The sequence below is a fragment of the Lycorma delicatula genome, chromosome 5 (assembly GCF_047948215.1).
Source record: "Lycorma delicatula isolate Av1 chromosome 5, ASM4794821v1, whole genome shotgun sequence".
Lineage (NCBI taxonomy): Eukaryota > Metazoa > Arthropoda > Insecta > Hemiptera > Fulgoridae > Lycorma > Lycorma delicatula.
In genome coordinates, this window is record NC_134459.1 from 49,194,876 (window position 1) to 49,211,095 (window position 16,220).

The 16,220-nt window shown below is 27.8% G+C and overlaps 1 protein-coding gene across 3 annotated transcripts in view; it reads right to left on the reverse strand.

The window, feature by feature from the left end:
• Nt5b (5' nucleotidase B) overlaps nucleotides 1–16,220 on the reverse strand; it is a 162,157-nt gene that overhangs the window by 39,089 nt on the left and 106,848 nt on the right. The window lies entirely within an intron of this gene.

The window sequence follows — 16,220 nt, forward strand, 5'->3', positions numbered from 1 at the left end:
CCTTCATTTCTTTACTATATCTCATTCAGTGTAATTTTATTGATAAGTAAAGATACATCTTATTTTATTAGATTTAGTAAACATAGCAAACAAGAAAATTTATGTCCATCATACGTAAATAATACTATAATGTAGTAATATTGTGTAATAATGTGTTATTGTAGTATAATGTGTAATGTAGTACTATAGTAAAGGTGTAAAGATTGAATATAATCTCTGATTATTTGCACAGAAAAATCTGAATTTTTTGCTGTAAGACAAATAAACTGATAAATAGTAGAACGGATTAATTAATGATGATTTTTACTTTTGAAGAGAATTCCCTTTCCTCCCCAATCATAAGTTAGATAGTACAGGTTTACAATTACTTATTATTTTGAAAATTCACCATCAATATATTATTAGCATCTTCTACAGATCTGTGAAAGGAGAAAATTTCACTTAAACTCTATAAATAACATAATTGGCAAATTAAATCAAAAGCTTTCGATATAGATTTATGATCATTCTTTTGGATAAAAGTAGTATTTTGCAAACTAATATTATTTAAGAATATCTTTACTTAATATTGATTTCTTAATCCTTTTATTTAAATTTAGTTTTACTGTTAACAGACAAATGTTATGAGGCCAGGAGATCCTTTACCTACAGATGGAGTATATGTTTTTTCTATAACACTGTTTAGGAAAAAACATTTTTTTTTGAGATGGCAAGCATGTTGATAACAACTGCTTTTTTTGTTTGTGTGTCACACACACACTTTGATTCACCACTCTACATACATTGAGATGACCTTTAATCACACTTTGTACACAACTAATACCAGAATCGTGTCTAAGAAAGAAAGAGATAGCTGGCTGTGAACTTGTCAGTCAAACACACTATGATAAATAAAAGATACAATGAGAACTGAATAACCATATTTTATTACATAAGCAAAAGTCATGGTCAAAAACACTATAAAATTATAACTAATTTAACGATGAGAATGCAAACGCATATATATTTATACAGTTAAAATTAATGTACAATATTTTTATTTTGTTTCCTTTTTATAGTCTGTGTTGAATGCTTTTCCAGACGTCTCTGGAAAAAATTTGCTTTTTTTTTTTTTAATGTAAAAATAATTTAAATTTTAAAAATACAAATGGATGTTTGCTAACCAGACACTGAAATAAAATTAATTATTCTGCTGCTATTACAACATCTAAGTAAATAATAAAATAGATAATGAAACTATTGTTTCGCTTGTAACTGTTCCTAAAGCATTTTTTCTAAAATACTTTACTACTTTTGCTCTTCATGTTCTATTTTACAGACACCTGCTTCATTATAAATAACAGAATTATATTTATCATTTTATTTTATTTTCTATTGCTAATTTTAAAAGCAATTTTATAGTTAGTTAATTTTTTTACATATGTTGGTATAATAATTTAAAGGAATATAAATTTTATTACTCCTTTTAATATTGTAAATTTATCCATTTTATTTTCATTCATATTGACAGCTACAAAAATGCTATGATAAATGTTAAATTGGGTACGTTGAAAAACACGAGAATGCTCAACAGTTTATAAAAAAATTATTTTAGTATAAGTAAAAAATTTAAAAAATGATTTTTGAACATTTTCTTTTTTCCCAATCTTTTATTTATTTTTATGATTAATTTACCATACAAGCTTTGAAAGCTTGTACATACATGGGAATACACCTATTTTTTTATTACAAAAACTGTGTATTTGTGATGCTACTATTATGAAGGTTTTACAATAGTTTCCCAATACACCCAGGCAAATGCTGGGGCAGTACTGTTTTCATTATCTGTACAGAAGCTTATCTATCTGTTCTTGTCATAATCTACATAATATCAGAATGAACAGGTTATCAATGGAAATTTTAGTAAAACTTTCCAGAATGAACATTCTTATTATTATTATTGTTCTCTCAATTAATTAATTTCTAAAAAGTTATTATCTCTAATTTCTACTTACGCAAAGTTAATATAATTTATTTACCTTGTGTTTTGGTGGTTTTATTGCATTTTTTTTTTCCATTTATTTAAATGTTAGTTTTTCTGTCATTTTGGAGTCTTAGACTTCATTTTCAAAATTGATATTTATATATTTTATGCATTTTAGTAACCTTATATTAGTGAATTTGAACCAACATGATAGCTTACACTGTTATTCTTTTGTGATGATTATTACAAAATTCTTTCTTTGGCTACTTTGAGGTGAAACCGGAGGCCAATCGCGGCCATTCATGTATTTTTGTAATCCTCTAATTACACACACTTAATCCAAATCCAAAACAAAAAATGTTCACATATATACATACTGAATTCATTAACAAACTGATTATTCATTGAATATTAATATTAACTTTAATACTAATTAATCAAGCCCCATGAGGTCAAAGTTTAAAAATTGAAATTATTAATATAATTTGGTCGACGTAGCATTTTAATTTACTTATTTATACCTTAATATTACAACAAATATTTGTGATCTTCAAGTAATTCATTAAATTAAATTCTAAGACTCATATTATTTCTCTTGGAACATATTCACTGATTTATTGTTGTTAGTAATACTGATTTTTGGCAGCAAACCCATCTTAATTTTATCTTTTTTTATATTGTAATAAGTAAAGAAATTATTTTTTTTCAGTGTGTATAATAATATTTAAGTTTCTAGTTTTTAAGGAAGTGATAATTCTCTAAATTTGTTTGGTGATTATCATAATCTACATAGTTTATTAAGACTTTGTACAACTAAAAAAACTTTATACTACTGAAATGTGAACTCACTGCTTCTTAGACTTCTCATAAACTAAATTTCACTTGCCCTAAATTAAATAATGAAATTACTTCCATTAACTGATTTATTACATCATTTTCTGAGTATTTTTATTTATAATATTTGAAATTTCTTGTTACGAGATTTTTATTTTTGTATTCTTAATATCATAGGAAGAACTGTTTCACTATTATTTACATCCATTTAATTAATTACCTAATTCAGTGGTTTGTGTGTGTATACATAGCTATACATATCCAAAAAATAACAACTTAACCATCAAACACAGTAAAAAAAAAACCTAAAACTCTAATACCAATAGTCGACTTTTGCAAACATAACGATGAAAAAGTGTCCACGCAACTGGTCAAACCATGAACTCTAAATTCTATTTGGAAGTAATGAAACTCTTTAGACGCGTTGCATTCATCAAATTTGGCCCAAGTGACGGGTCCAGGCATTTGGACTTTTTCATGACAATGCCTCACCACATGTGGCAACAGTTTTAACATGTTATTACACTGCAATTCAAATCACCGTTTTATCCCACCCGCCTGATTCACCCAACTTGGCTCCAGCAGACTATTTTTTGTCTCCAAAACTCAAGTTGAAGATGAAAGGTCGCTTTTACGACAACATTCCGACCATCCAAAGGGCTTGCACTGAGCAGCTGAAAACAATCCCACAAAGTGATTTCTTCAGAGCATTTGAGGGGCTCTAGCAGCGCTGTATCGAGTATATAACTAGCGAAGGGTTCTATGTAGAGGGCTGATGCGAGTAAATTTGTTTATCTTTAAATCTGTATTTTTATTTAATTTAGTTGGGGAACTTTTCAGACATACTATGTATAATGATCATGATTAACAATGGCAATTGTGAAATATAAGTAAATAAGATTTTTCAGCTGGATATATTTATAATGGGAAATGAATGAAGTAATGTAATCGTAGCCAGTGTATGAAAAAATTATTCTATAATAATTAAACAGAAATCAATTTAGAGGACTTCTGCTGGAAATATACTAATAGTGTGATGAGTAACACAATAAAACTAACCGATGATAAAAATAAAAGTAAACAAATAAATAAAACAGACTAAAATGAACTGACAGAATATGAATATAGTAAAATTGCTAGTAGCAAATGAACAGGAACAGAAATAATCCAGAAGAAATGATGAGGTTAGTTTCTACTAAGCAGTTCTGACGAAAAGAAAGAGAATGTCCCTTTACAAAAAGAAAAAAATACCAACTCTGGCATGGTAAGGCTTGATAAAAGTAACACAATAAATGAAGACCTGAATGGAGATTATCAATATGTTAAGTCTGAAGGACATGACACTAGTGATAAGATATAAAAAAAAACCTGCGTATTATAATTGTTTGGTTATTTAATATCATTATTCTCTAATATTTTATAACATCTTTGTTTAATTTTTTTACTGTAATTTCTTAACTAACAATGTTACATTACTATACTTTCCTAAAAAACTGAAATAACTGGTTAATTAAAAATGTATAGTTATGCAAATTTAAGATAAATTACTCAATTTATATACTTTAATATTTTCTCATTAAATTTTATGTATAAAAATAGTTACAAAATAAATAAATCTTTTATTGTGATGGGTACACAATAAAATATACAAATCACTTCAAGAGTGTGTAGATATTCCAAAAATAAAGAAAGGAATTGCCCCAGCATTTACCAGGATGGATCAAAGGAAACCACGTTAAGACAATGATTGTAGCAGCATTACAAAATCAAACTTCAGGAGCTGATTTGGGTCATAATTATAAGCAAAAAAACTCCTACAAAACATCTTTGGAACACCTTTTCCAGCTACAGCTAGCAAAATATTTTGCCAATATTCTACTTCCAGGATAAAATGAAGCTATACCAAAATTCTTAGGAGTCAAATTAAGTAGTATGTATACAATAAATATATATATATATATATATATATACTGTATATATAAGCTTCAAAAAATAACTTTCAGTAATAACTTACAAATAATACTTCTCCAACCCTACTTTAAAATTTGATAATTTCAAGTCGGAGCCAAATGAAAGAAAAGTATACCAGTGATAGTTTTTTTTTAATGATACTTCTATAAAGTCAACATTAAATAAAAGAAAAAGTATTATTTTTAACTTTTAGTACCATTTTTTCTCATTTTTATTGTTTATTTTGCCACACAATAGATTTACATACCACAATTGTAACTTGTACAGGGCGTTTCAGAATGTTCTTCGGAGTTTCGAAAATTCATTAACAAAAAATTATTTCACTATAAGAATAAAACAAGTACTGTACGAAAGAGTACTTCAAATATTTTTTTGACACATATACTAGGCAGTTAGTAAACCATTTGCTCGCTAGGTGTCGACAGTAGAGAAAATGGCTGCCACGGGAAGCGAGAAGTCATTTTCTGTATTTCTGTGCAATGTGCGTTACGGTTGAAATTTCAAGGAGAAATTTCTTGGTGTCAAGGAGACACCAAGTGACAATTCAATTCGTGCATGGTATAAACAATTCAGTAAAACTGGTTGCTTGTGCAAGCGAAAATCAACTGGTCGTCCATCAACCTCAGAAGTCAATGTCAAAAGTGTGTGTGCAAGTTTCATTCGCAGCCCATCAAAATAGACTGCGGCTGCAGGCAGAGAATTAGGAAATCCGAAAACAACAGTGTGGAGAGTTATCCGTAAACGTTTATTATGAAAACCGTTTATTATGAAAATCTTCAATTAATCCAGCGTCTTTTTCTGATGGAGATAAAACACGTAGGCCGATTTTTGTTTACATTTACAGGAAAAGATGTTGTTAGATGAAGGTTTTCTAAACAAGATAATTTTCAGCGATGAAGCTACTTTCCATACTAGTGGCAAAGTAAACCGTCATAATGTGCGAGTTTGGGGAACTGAAAACCCACACGCTTATGTGGAACACGTTCAGGATTCTCCGAAAGTAGACATTTTTTGTGCAATCTCTCATAAGGCAGTGTAGTTCTTTTTTATGAAAACTACAGTAACCGGCATGATATACCTGGATATGTTACAATTATGGCTTATGTCTCAGCTACTCAACGACTTCATTTTCCAGCAAGATGGTTGTCCTGCCCATTTTCATAAAGAGGTTCGACAGTACCTTAACACAACATTACCTCGGCGATGGATAGGACGTGCGTCTGAAGAAGACCTACTCATTATGCTGTGGCCACCAAGATCACCAGGCCTCACGCCATATGATTTCTTTCTCTGGAGATACGTGAAAAATAAGGTGTTTATCCCACCAATCCTGCACGATATCGCTGAGCTAAAGGATCGCATAATCAATGCAATCAACTCTATCGAAAATGACATGTTAGAACGAGTTTGGCAAGAGCTAGACTTTCATGTTGATGTGTGCCGTGTCACCAGAGGAGCACATTATTGAACATTTATAGATTTTAACAAAAACTATAAAGTCCCTGCATCACCTCGTACAACTTGCATTTAGGTAAGTGAAATACTTTTTTTGTACTGAATTTTTATAACTCCTAAGAACATTATGAAACGCCCTGTATAAAACAATTTAACACAAATAACATATTATTTCATAATAAAACCAAATACATAATCTCAGAAGGTACATTCATACCTGCACCTGTATCTCAGCCATACCTCAGTACTTTTGAACTTTTAATAGAAGCTAGGTGTCAGACATATATTAACTTTTATCATTGTTTGCAACATCATGATAGTAAAATAAGGATAAAAGTGTGAATACTCCTTTACAGAAAAATTTTGGGATACATAGAGTAATAAGTTTAAAAACAGAATAAATACAATTATATGGATTGTAATAATTGAATTCTGTTCAGAAAATAAAAATAGATATTACATTAAAAATGATTGATTAATACTACTTGAAAATATTATGTAAAAATTTCTTTAGTATTCAATCTATTTGTATGAGAAGAATGTTACTTATGAGGTCAGATTCATATAAACAACTTGGCTTCCAAACCATCAATTTGTCAGATATATATATATCCCCATTTCCATTTTGTATCTCAATCATAAATGATCAAGGTGATTTAGCTATGAAAATATATAATTCTAAAAATTAATTTCTAAATAATAATTTCCTTATTTTATTAGAACCTAAAGAGTTAATTCGAGCAAATACATTAATATTTTAGACGATAAAAGATTTTACTTGTACTTCATTTATAAGAAGAAAAGAATTGATGAATAGTTATTTTGTACGTTTTATTGATATCATTTTATTTTTGCAAGTTTTAATGCAATTCACTTTTATTAAGATCAGTTCAAACTTAACTAAAATATCACAAACAGATGCATAAACAAGCAGACATATAACATATGTAATACCATTAGAGAGATTAAAACAATCAAAACACAAATCTCTCAGAAAGAATCAACCATCATGAAAAAAACAATGAAATCTTTAACAATCATGATGATTGTAAAAGATAAAATACTTAATTATAATTGTGCTTAACTAACTATTACCTACAGTTCACTACTAAAATATATTAATGACAAGAAATTAAAAACAAGACTAAACAAAAAAAAAGAATGCAAATTAAAATTTATTTACAGTAAAGAAATTATTAAAGAGCAGATAATTTAATCATTGGATCAAGGTTTAATAATGAAAATAGAATAATTATATAAGTAGATAATACATGAGAAATAATCAATAAACAGCCTGCTATCCTGAATTCCCAGTAATAATAACATTAATATATCAGTACAACACATTCTATTTGGCATACATTTCTCTATTAATCTTAATAAGCCTTTTCCTGCAATTACCATTACAACAAAGTTAACAGTAACAAACAATACCACTCAAAGTTAAAAATACAAGAGAAATTTACACATTTCATTTTTATGTATACTCTACACTGTTATAAAGCTTAAGTATGTTAGTTGGTTCAATTAAAATATTACATCGATTCAAAAAGATTTCAATTTAAAAATTCGACTTTTTTCTGAACAAGATAATAATTCATTCAACTGATTAACCGATCTCACTGATTTGATTTCATATAATTTGGAATATCTTCATGACATTTATTTTATGTGCATCATTTCTGTTGCATATAGAATGTTAATCTAGCTCCTCAATTTTTAATGTGCCATGCCTAATCAGGGAGTAATTTTCATAATTTTACAAAATAAAAAATTGTTTAAAATAACTAATTACAAAATTTGAACTAGTATTGAATATTAAAAACAATTTTTTGATTTAAAATAAAATCAGTCTTATACATAGGTAAATACTAGTTGCATAAAATTAAAAATTTGTGTGACAAGTTCCTGTTCCTAATATCAACCAATCGTTGAAGTTATTTCTTTCTAAAATTGTTTTAAAAGCCTAAATCAGTTATACTGTGGCATTATAAATTGAAGAAAATGAACACAGAACATGTATTTTCAAAAAATACTATTATATTATTCTCAAGATCTGGAAAGATTATCATCACCAGGTAAGGTAAGAGTGAAATCTTCCCTCTGAGAACTTCCAACATTAACAGGGTAAAAATTGAATTATTTAAAGATAGATAAATATCTTATTTTAATGTGTGCATAATAATACATTTTATAGATCAAAACAGCAGTGGAAAGATATTCTACTAGAGATAAAAAAGTAACTACTGGAAGGATCAAGGGAAACCTCTATCAGTGCAGCATACAAAAAAATATAACAATTAATGTTACACAATTGAAAAATTCATAATAAATTATAAAATAAAAAACACGATTAATCAATACTAATTATTTAAAATTCTAGCACATGAAATAACATTAAGGTAAATACATAAAAATATTAATTATAACAAATAATTACAAAGTAATTCATAATTAAGGAGGTGCTCATGAAAATTATTTGGATATATATTTATATATGTGTTGAACAGAGGTACAGAAAATTCAAATTTTTTCTTTTCTAAGTCATAGACAGTAATATGTTTCTGTAAAAGAATATTTTTTTTAAATTATTAAGTAATTTATTAAAAATTGCTAAAAAAAAAGAAGCATAACAGGACTAGTAAGCCTAAGTATTACAGTGGTTTATACAAAAATAGTTCTGTAGTTTAATAGAGGTGGATACTTATGTTAGATGACAAGTTATGGGTAGAACAGTCATTCGGGTTTTGCCAATATTAGATGTAAAAAGTAGTTCATGTTTAGTATATATATAATCTGACCTTGTAACATGTTTGCATTTCATACAACACTACAATCTTGGCTGAAAATAGAGCAGCATATTGTTATAATTCAGGTGTGCAGCCACACTCATCAAAGATGCTGACAACATACAACTTTTCTGCTATCAAACTGTTTTAGAACTTGTAGTACATGTAGACTAATTAAATGCACGGAACTACAAATGTAAGCAAGTTTTTTCTTCCCTGAACTCTTACAAGTGAAAAACTTTCCTGATACTAATTATTATTGTCATTCAGGAATCCTTACTTACCATTCATTACCGGTCCAATTCTTTTACAAAAACAAATTTTTACTTCAATAATGAATTGAAATAAACTTTTACGAAATTTGGCACAATATTTAAACCAACATTCCCTAAAAATAATAAATAACTGTTATTTTATAATACTGTTTTATTAACCAAAGTTTTAAGCATTTTATCATCCGCAAAATGTCACCTATTTCATTTCTTTTTTTTTTTAATATTTGTGGATCAAAATGCTTAATGTAGTTTCATTTCATTCATTATATTAATAAAAATTGATTTGTGATACTTTATGTTCACACATTATCAAATTAAAATAAAAGCAAATATTTTCTTCTTCAGTAACAATTTGAATACAGTAATGGCCACAAAAATAGAAATGTAAAAAAAAATCCCAAATTACTTTTTATCCAATATTTTCTTTTATTCGTTCAAATAATGAATTAATTCATTACACAATTTTAAGAACAGTTAGTTTCTACCAGAAATTAAACTTTCAGATAATTTAAATATATTAAAACTTAACAAAGCTTAGAGAATAACATGATTAATACCCATACGTTGTATATATATTTATAAACATTTATCATTTACACATTATATTTTAACATATACTACTGCAATACTCACAATTTCAAAGGGAACAATAAATAAGGTCTCAATTGTTTAAATTCAAATAAGTAAAGAAAAGATTTATGCAAGTAGTGTTTAACAATATGCAATATTTCAGCAGCTCCCATTACAATGAGACTGTCTCACAGTGAAATTGTGCCTGAACTCCCACACCAATTATGCCAATATTTATCTATACACTCGATTAATTCACAATATTAATTTACAGCTTATTCATAAAAATATAGCAAGCATATAAATAACAACAGTAAACATATAAATAACAATAAGCATATAAATAATATTCATCATAAAAAAAGTCAAACAATAAGGGTATTTGACCCTATAACAATTATTTTAAAATTAAAAGGCGTTGAAAATTCAACCATAGCAGTTTAAAAAATTATTCACTGGATCGTCAAACTTTAAATAATTATAAAACTATCTTATTCAACTGCTCAGGAAGAAGTAATACTAACCGTGGATTCCCATGAATGATAACAATAGTATTTCTTTGCCCATAAACCAAAATTTCTTAGTGTTTTATTAAATGACTAAATTGATTTCATTTGCAACAAAATCATACCATACTTTTTGTGTTGCTTTGAAGTATCTTAATACAAGTAAACTATCAAGTAGTGATCTTACAAGTAAACTTGTCACCATTATTAAAAATATTTATTATGCTTACACACACCCCCTATATATATATATATTCATTTCTTGGAACTCACTCAAAAAGTCACAAGTTTTTAAGATAAAAAATGAGAGCTGTTAGATCATTGTTTCCGTCTCATATGCATGAATCATGAAGATCCATTTGTTATTTCCAATATCTATATCCAAAATTACAATATCTATATTTATGTTCTAAGACAGAGGAACTGTTTTATGTAACTCAAAATAATAATTAGCTTACTTTAAAAGTACCTTAATATGCATCCGTTGTCATTTTTAATGAACTACCTAATAATTTAAGCCATTTTCACCAACTTACAAAAAAATACAATTAAAATATTTTCTTTTACAGAAACAATATTTGACTTGTTAAATTTTTAAATAACATTAGTTACAGATTTTTAAAACCCTGAACTTTCTGCATCTCAGTACATCAGTAAAATATGTACTCAAATAATTTTCATTAATATCTTCCGAATTGTGAATTATATGTTATATTTAGTATTTTCATGAATCTATCTATCTTAATACTATCTCAAGTGATTATAATGCAAACAATTAATTTTGATTTTAATCACATGTATTTCTTATATTTTACAACTGTGTAAAATACATTATGATGCTTTCTCTGATACCACAGTTTCCCTTGACCCATCCAGGAAAACAATAGAAAAATTGTTTTTTTTATTTGTGGAATAACATAAATAATCCCTCCAAACATGATGTCTATTATGTATTATTAAGTAACAATCAAAATGAAAGATTTATTTAAACCTGATTCTTTATTTTATTTCCTTTGGTTAATTAAAGAAAATCCTTGATATGCTTTAAAATTTCCTAAGATTTTCTTCAAATCTTATTAAAATATGAATGACATTTTACAACTATTTAGCTATGCATTCATAATGATTTTTTATCTGTGGCTATAATTTCTGAACCCTTGGCACTAGTAGAGATTTATATGAAAGTAAAACTACATTGACCATCGGCTACTATTACATTTTTTGTTTAGTGCTATAACCATAACAGTAGTGAGACACGACACTCCTGAAAATGGAACAACCAGTCTCGGAAAAACAAACATCCCACACCAAGCTTACAAAGAAAAGCGAGTAAAAGCAGTTTCCAAATTCATTCACTGGTACAAATTTTATCACAAAGCATTATGCCCCACTCGATATGGTAATGTTATTCAGCTAAAGAAGCGACAGCTTTTTTCTGTTTACCATAGAAATGAGCTGTACAGTTACCCTCAGAGAAATTGTCTCCAATTATTACTTCATGTATCAGGTCTTTTATAAACATACTCAGGTATTCACGGGCTTTTTCATACTCATAATAAAAACCAGAATATAGCATAAAGCAAAATTAATTTTCCCTTTCTGTTGTAATGTATATATTATACACATTGTCCACACTCGGTAAGAAAACACAACAAAAAATAACCACCATCAACAACGGAGAAAATTAACAAAAATTACACGTATTCATACTCTACAAATGCAAAAAAATTTCATAAATTTTACCCTTATCACCATAAAGTAAAATATTTTTTCATAAAACTGAATCGTGCAAGGTCATAAGCAACAATTGCACTGATAAAAGCAGGAGTCCTACCTACTTATTTAGAACACACAACACATAAAAAAAAAACTCGTTTGAAGTGTGTTATACATTATTAATCATTTTATGGTGGAACTGAAATTTAAAATGTATTATAAAATTCCTTTTCTGTTATTTCTAAAGATTTAAAATTTAATTGAAAAAAATTGTTGGAATTACGTAAATATACGTAAGTTTTTTTTTGTAAACATTTTTGCCCCTTTTATCAGGGCAATAATTTTAGTAAGACATTTTTTCTGATATTAATATGGCATCACTAAAAAAAAAACCAAAAAAAAACTCAAGTATAGAAAATTTTATTTCATTGAACTATATGTTTAAACAACACTATTTAATTATACACAATTTATAAATTTAATTTTGAGACAAGTAAAGAAATGAGTAATGAAAAACAGAAAAATTTTTATTAAAACTTTTAGGAATCTTCCCCATTTGTTATAAAAGAAAACACTTGACTGTGAAATTTTAAAGATAAACATGAAGTCTGTGCTCTATTCTCTGATTAAGTAAATTTTATTAATTACAAAATAATAAAAGTGGTCAATATAAAATCAATACAACAGTCTCTAACAAAATACTCTTTCTTACAAGAAACTAAATACAGAAACTGAAAGCTATGAAGTTATTAATTCAATCAAGACATTCACCTTTGAAATGGGCAAACAAGTCAGTAAAAAAGCTAATTTATCTTAACATTAACAATGTTGATAGCATTTATTACAAATAATTGTAAAGAAAGATAAACAATCTTATCAACAATTTTTATTTTTACTAGTAGTGAAAAATTATTAAATTAATTTTAGTAATTAAACAGAAACATTAATAAAATCTAATTGAACATCATTAAATTGAAATTTGATTAGATTTGTCTTTTTATTCTTGTGTTAATTACAACTTCTACGCCTTTAGTTTCTGTATTTATTCTTTGTAAGAAAGAGTATTTTGTGAGAGACTGTTGTATTGATTTTATATAGACTAGTTTTATTATTTTGTAATTAATAAAATTCACTTAATCAAAGAATAGAGCACAGACCTCATATTTATCTTTAAAATTTCATAGTCTAGTGCTGTAAAACAACTATATAGTTTCTTTTATAACAAATGGGGAAGATTCCTAAAATACTGTTACTATTAATGGCTAGTAACAATTATTTGATAACCCATTCCATTTTTGTCCAGATCAAAAGATGTCAGTAATATTTCCTATTAATAATGTTATTAGCAGAAAATAATTTTAGTAGCACTGTTAATAACTTCGACTTATTTGAACTACTAGATGGATCTGTTCATATTTCATTGTTTTGTTGTTATTTGTTCCATAATTTGCTTTTCTCTGACCATGGACTGGTCTAAAGAAACTATTAAATTAATTGGGGATTACAGAAGCAATATCTACAGGATATTCACTTTCCCTAGATGACGACAAAACAGAAAAAACTGAGATGTGGAATATGAGACAGATTTTAAAGTCACTGGCCAGATGCATAAATGCTTGCCAGAAAGCATTTATGCTTTCTAAAAGGAATTGTAACTGCAAGATTTTTGCAAGCTGAAATAGACCTTTTATAGTTTGATCCTTTCAACTTAACTTTGATCCCAATAAACTAAATGTTCAAAATCAATACTTGATATTTTCATACACTTGTTAAAATGTCTAATTTGAGATCACCCCTAAACATAGGCTCTCATTCTTCACCAGAACATTGAAAATTATTTTTACAATGTTTATCTCACTCCTGTATAACAATGTATCACTAAATTTTCCCAGGAATTTCATAAATTAATCTACTTGTGAAAATAATGGAAAAAGTTCATATAAATATAGATCTACGATGCTTTGTTTGCGAGTTATGACTAATGAAGATTTAACTGAGATTTCAGCTACCATGGTTAAATGAGGTTGTAATGTTTAAAACATTAATTAAGGGGAAAAATGAGTGATTTCTTATGGTTTATGATCTGAAAAATGAAATAAATTAAGTCCCCAAATCGTATCTGCAACAGTTTTTGAGAAATCTGGGTTGAAAGCCAAACAATTGAGTAAAAACCACGTTTTTTTTTGTTTTGACATACAATAATGTTGCTAAATTGGTATTAAACACATAACATTTTTAAACAAAACTTGTAGAGAATTTAATTCTAAAACAAAATTGTATAAGATAAGCTGAATAAAGCAAAGAGAAGATAGATTTTAATTAGAAACAGTACTTGTCAGAAAAGTACTTATTTAATACAAACAAAAACCTAATTCTCTTTTGGCAGTGTGAAACATTTTTTAAAATAGAATTTACTGTTAAAAATTGCCATTAAATTTTTTTTTTAAACTGTAAATTACATAATTGTAAAATAAAAATGAATAAATAAAATTTACTTACACAATATTTTTTTTTTATTAATGATTTTAATACAATAGATTATTTCAAAGTTGGCAATAAAATAACATCATTTGATGAACAATATGCAATTCTATATTAATGTTTAAATCATTTTGTAAGATACATTAAGTGTATCAGGTACTGTGAACTGTCCTGTCATTAGCGAAGAGTTTCTGTGAATTTTAGTTTGTACATCATGTTTCCTATTGAACTAATTCCATACTTATATACAACAGAGAAATACACTGATAATGGTATTCATTTTGGGTGTGTGTCATGATAATGCTACAAATGCTGCAGTAAAATATGAAAAAAGTTTTCTGAATCGCAGGATTCCAGACCCTAAAACAATTAACGTGACTTTTCACAATCTTCAGGAAACAGGTTCATTACCTACAGGTGTTCAAAAAAAGATCAGCTGTTTGGATCGTTCATATTACCTGGTCGCTTAAATGCTAAGGTCTACTTGCATTTTCTTCAAGATTGCCACAGCTGCTTGAAGATGTTCCTCTAGCACTGAGATGCAAAGTATGCTTTCCAGCATACTCCCGTGCCTCCCCACTTCTCTTGAGCTGTTTCCACTTGCTTAAATCATTATTTTCCTGAGAAATGGATCAGTCCACATTCCTGGTCACCAACATTGGCTGATCTAATGCCTTTAGATTTTTGTGTCTAGGAATGGATGAAAAATATTTTATACAAAACAAAAACAAAAATACATTCTCGTGAGGAATTAATTGTCCACATTATGGATGCAGCAGAGCAACTTTAGGATAATCCTAAAAACTAAAAAGAGCAACAGAGAGTACAAAAAGGTACCAAGAAATGTGTTAAAATGAATTATAAACTGGTACATACTATGCACTTTGGTCTAGTATACAGTTTAAATAAATTTGAACTTTTCTAACTTTTCTTTGTTTTATTCAACTTATCTTACACCATTCTGTTCAGAATTAAATTCTCTTACGAGTTTTATGTGTTTATTACTCATTGAACACAGTTATTGTATGTCAAACATAAATAACAGCGTTTCTACCCCAATTTATTGGTTTTCACCCCAGATTTCTCATGAACTACTGGAGATACAGATCTCCAGTAGTGTTTTAAAAATGTATGTTCTACAAAATTTCAGTACGACCTCATTTCACCAGGGTAGCTGAAATCCAAGCAAAATCTTTCACTAGCCATTAACTCACAGTCGAAGCATTTTAGGACTGCTTATATGAACTTTTTCCATTATTTTTACACGAAGAATAGGTTATGAAAGTCCCAGGAGAACTTCATGGTACACCCAGTATATGGTCAATCCTTTTTTCCTGTTGAGTGGTTGAACTGATTACAACACAAGTTGTCATAATAGCCACTTCTTCCCTGAAGTTATACCTAAAAACCACATGACATTGTAATGCAAATGCACTTTCAAAAACACTTCATAGGAGTATTTTCAGCAACATAACACAACAAAATGTTATTTTAATAAAAACATTAACAATGTTATTAATTTTTCCGATATATTTTAAACATAGATAATTTGTTAACATCAGTTAGGAACTTTTAAATTGGCTTTATTTGCTATTTTTCCAATGTAAACTGGCTTTAAAGTTAAGTTGGCTAACAATATAGAACAAAGAAAACAAAAATA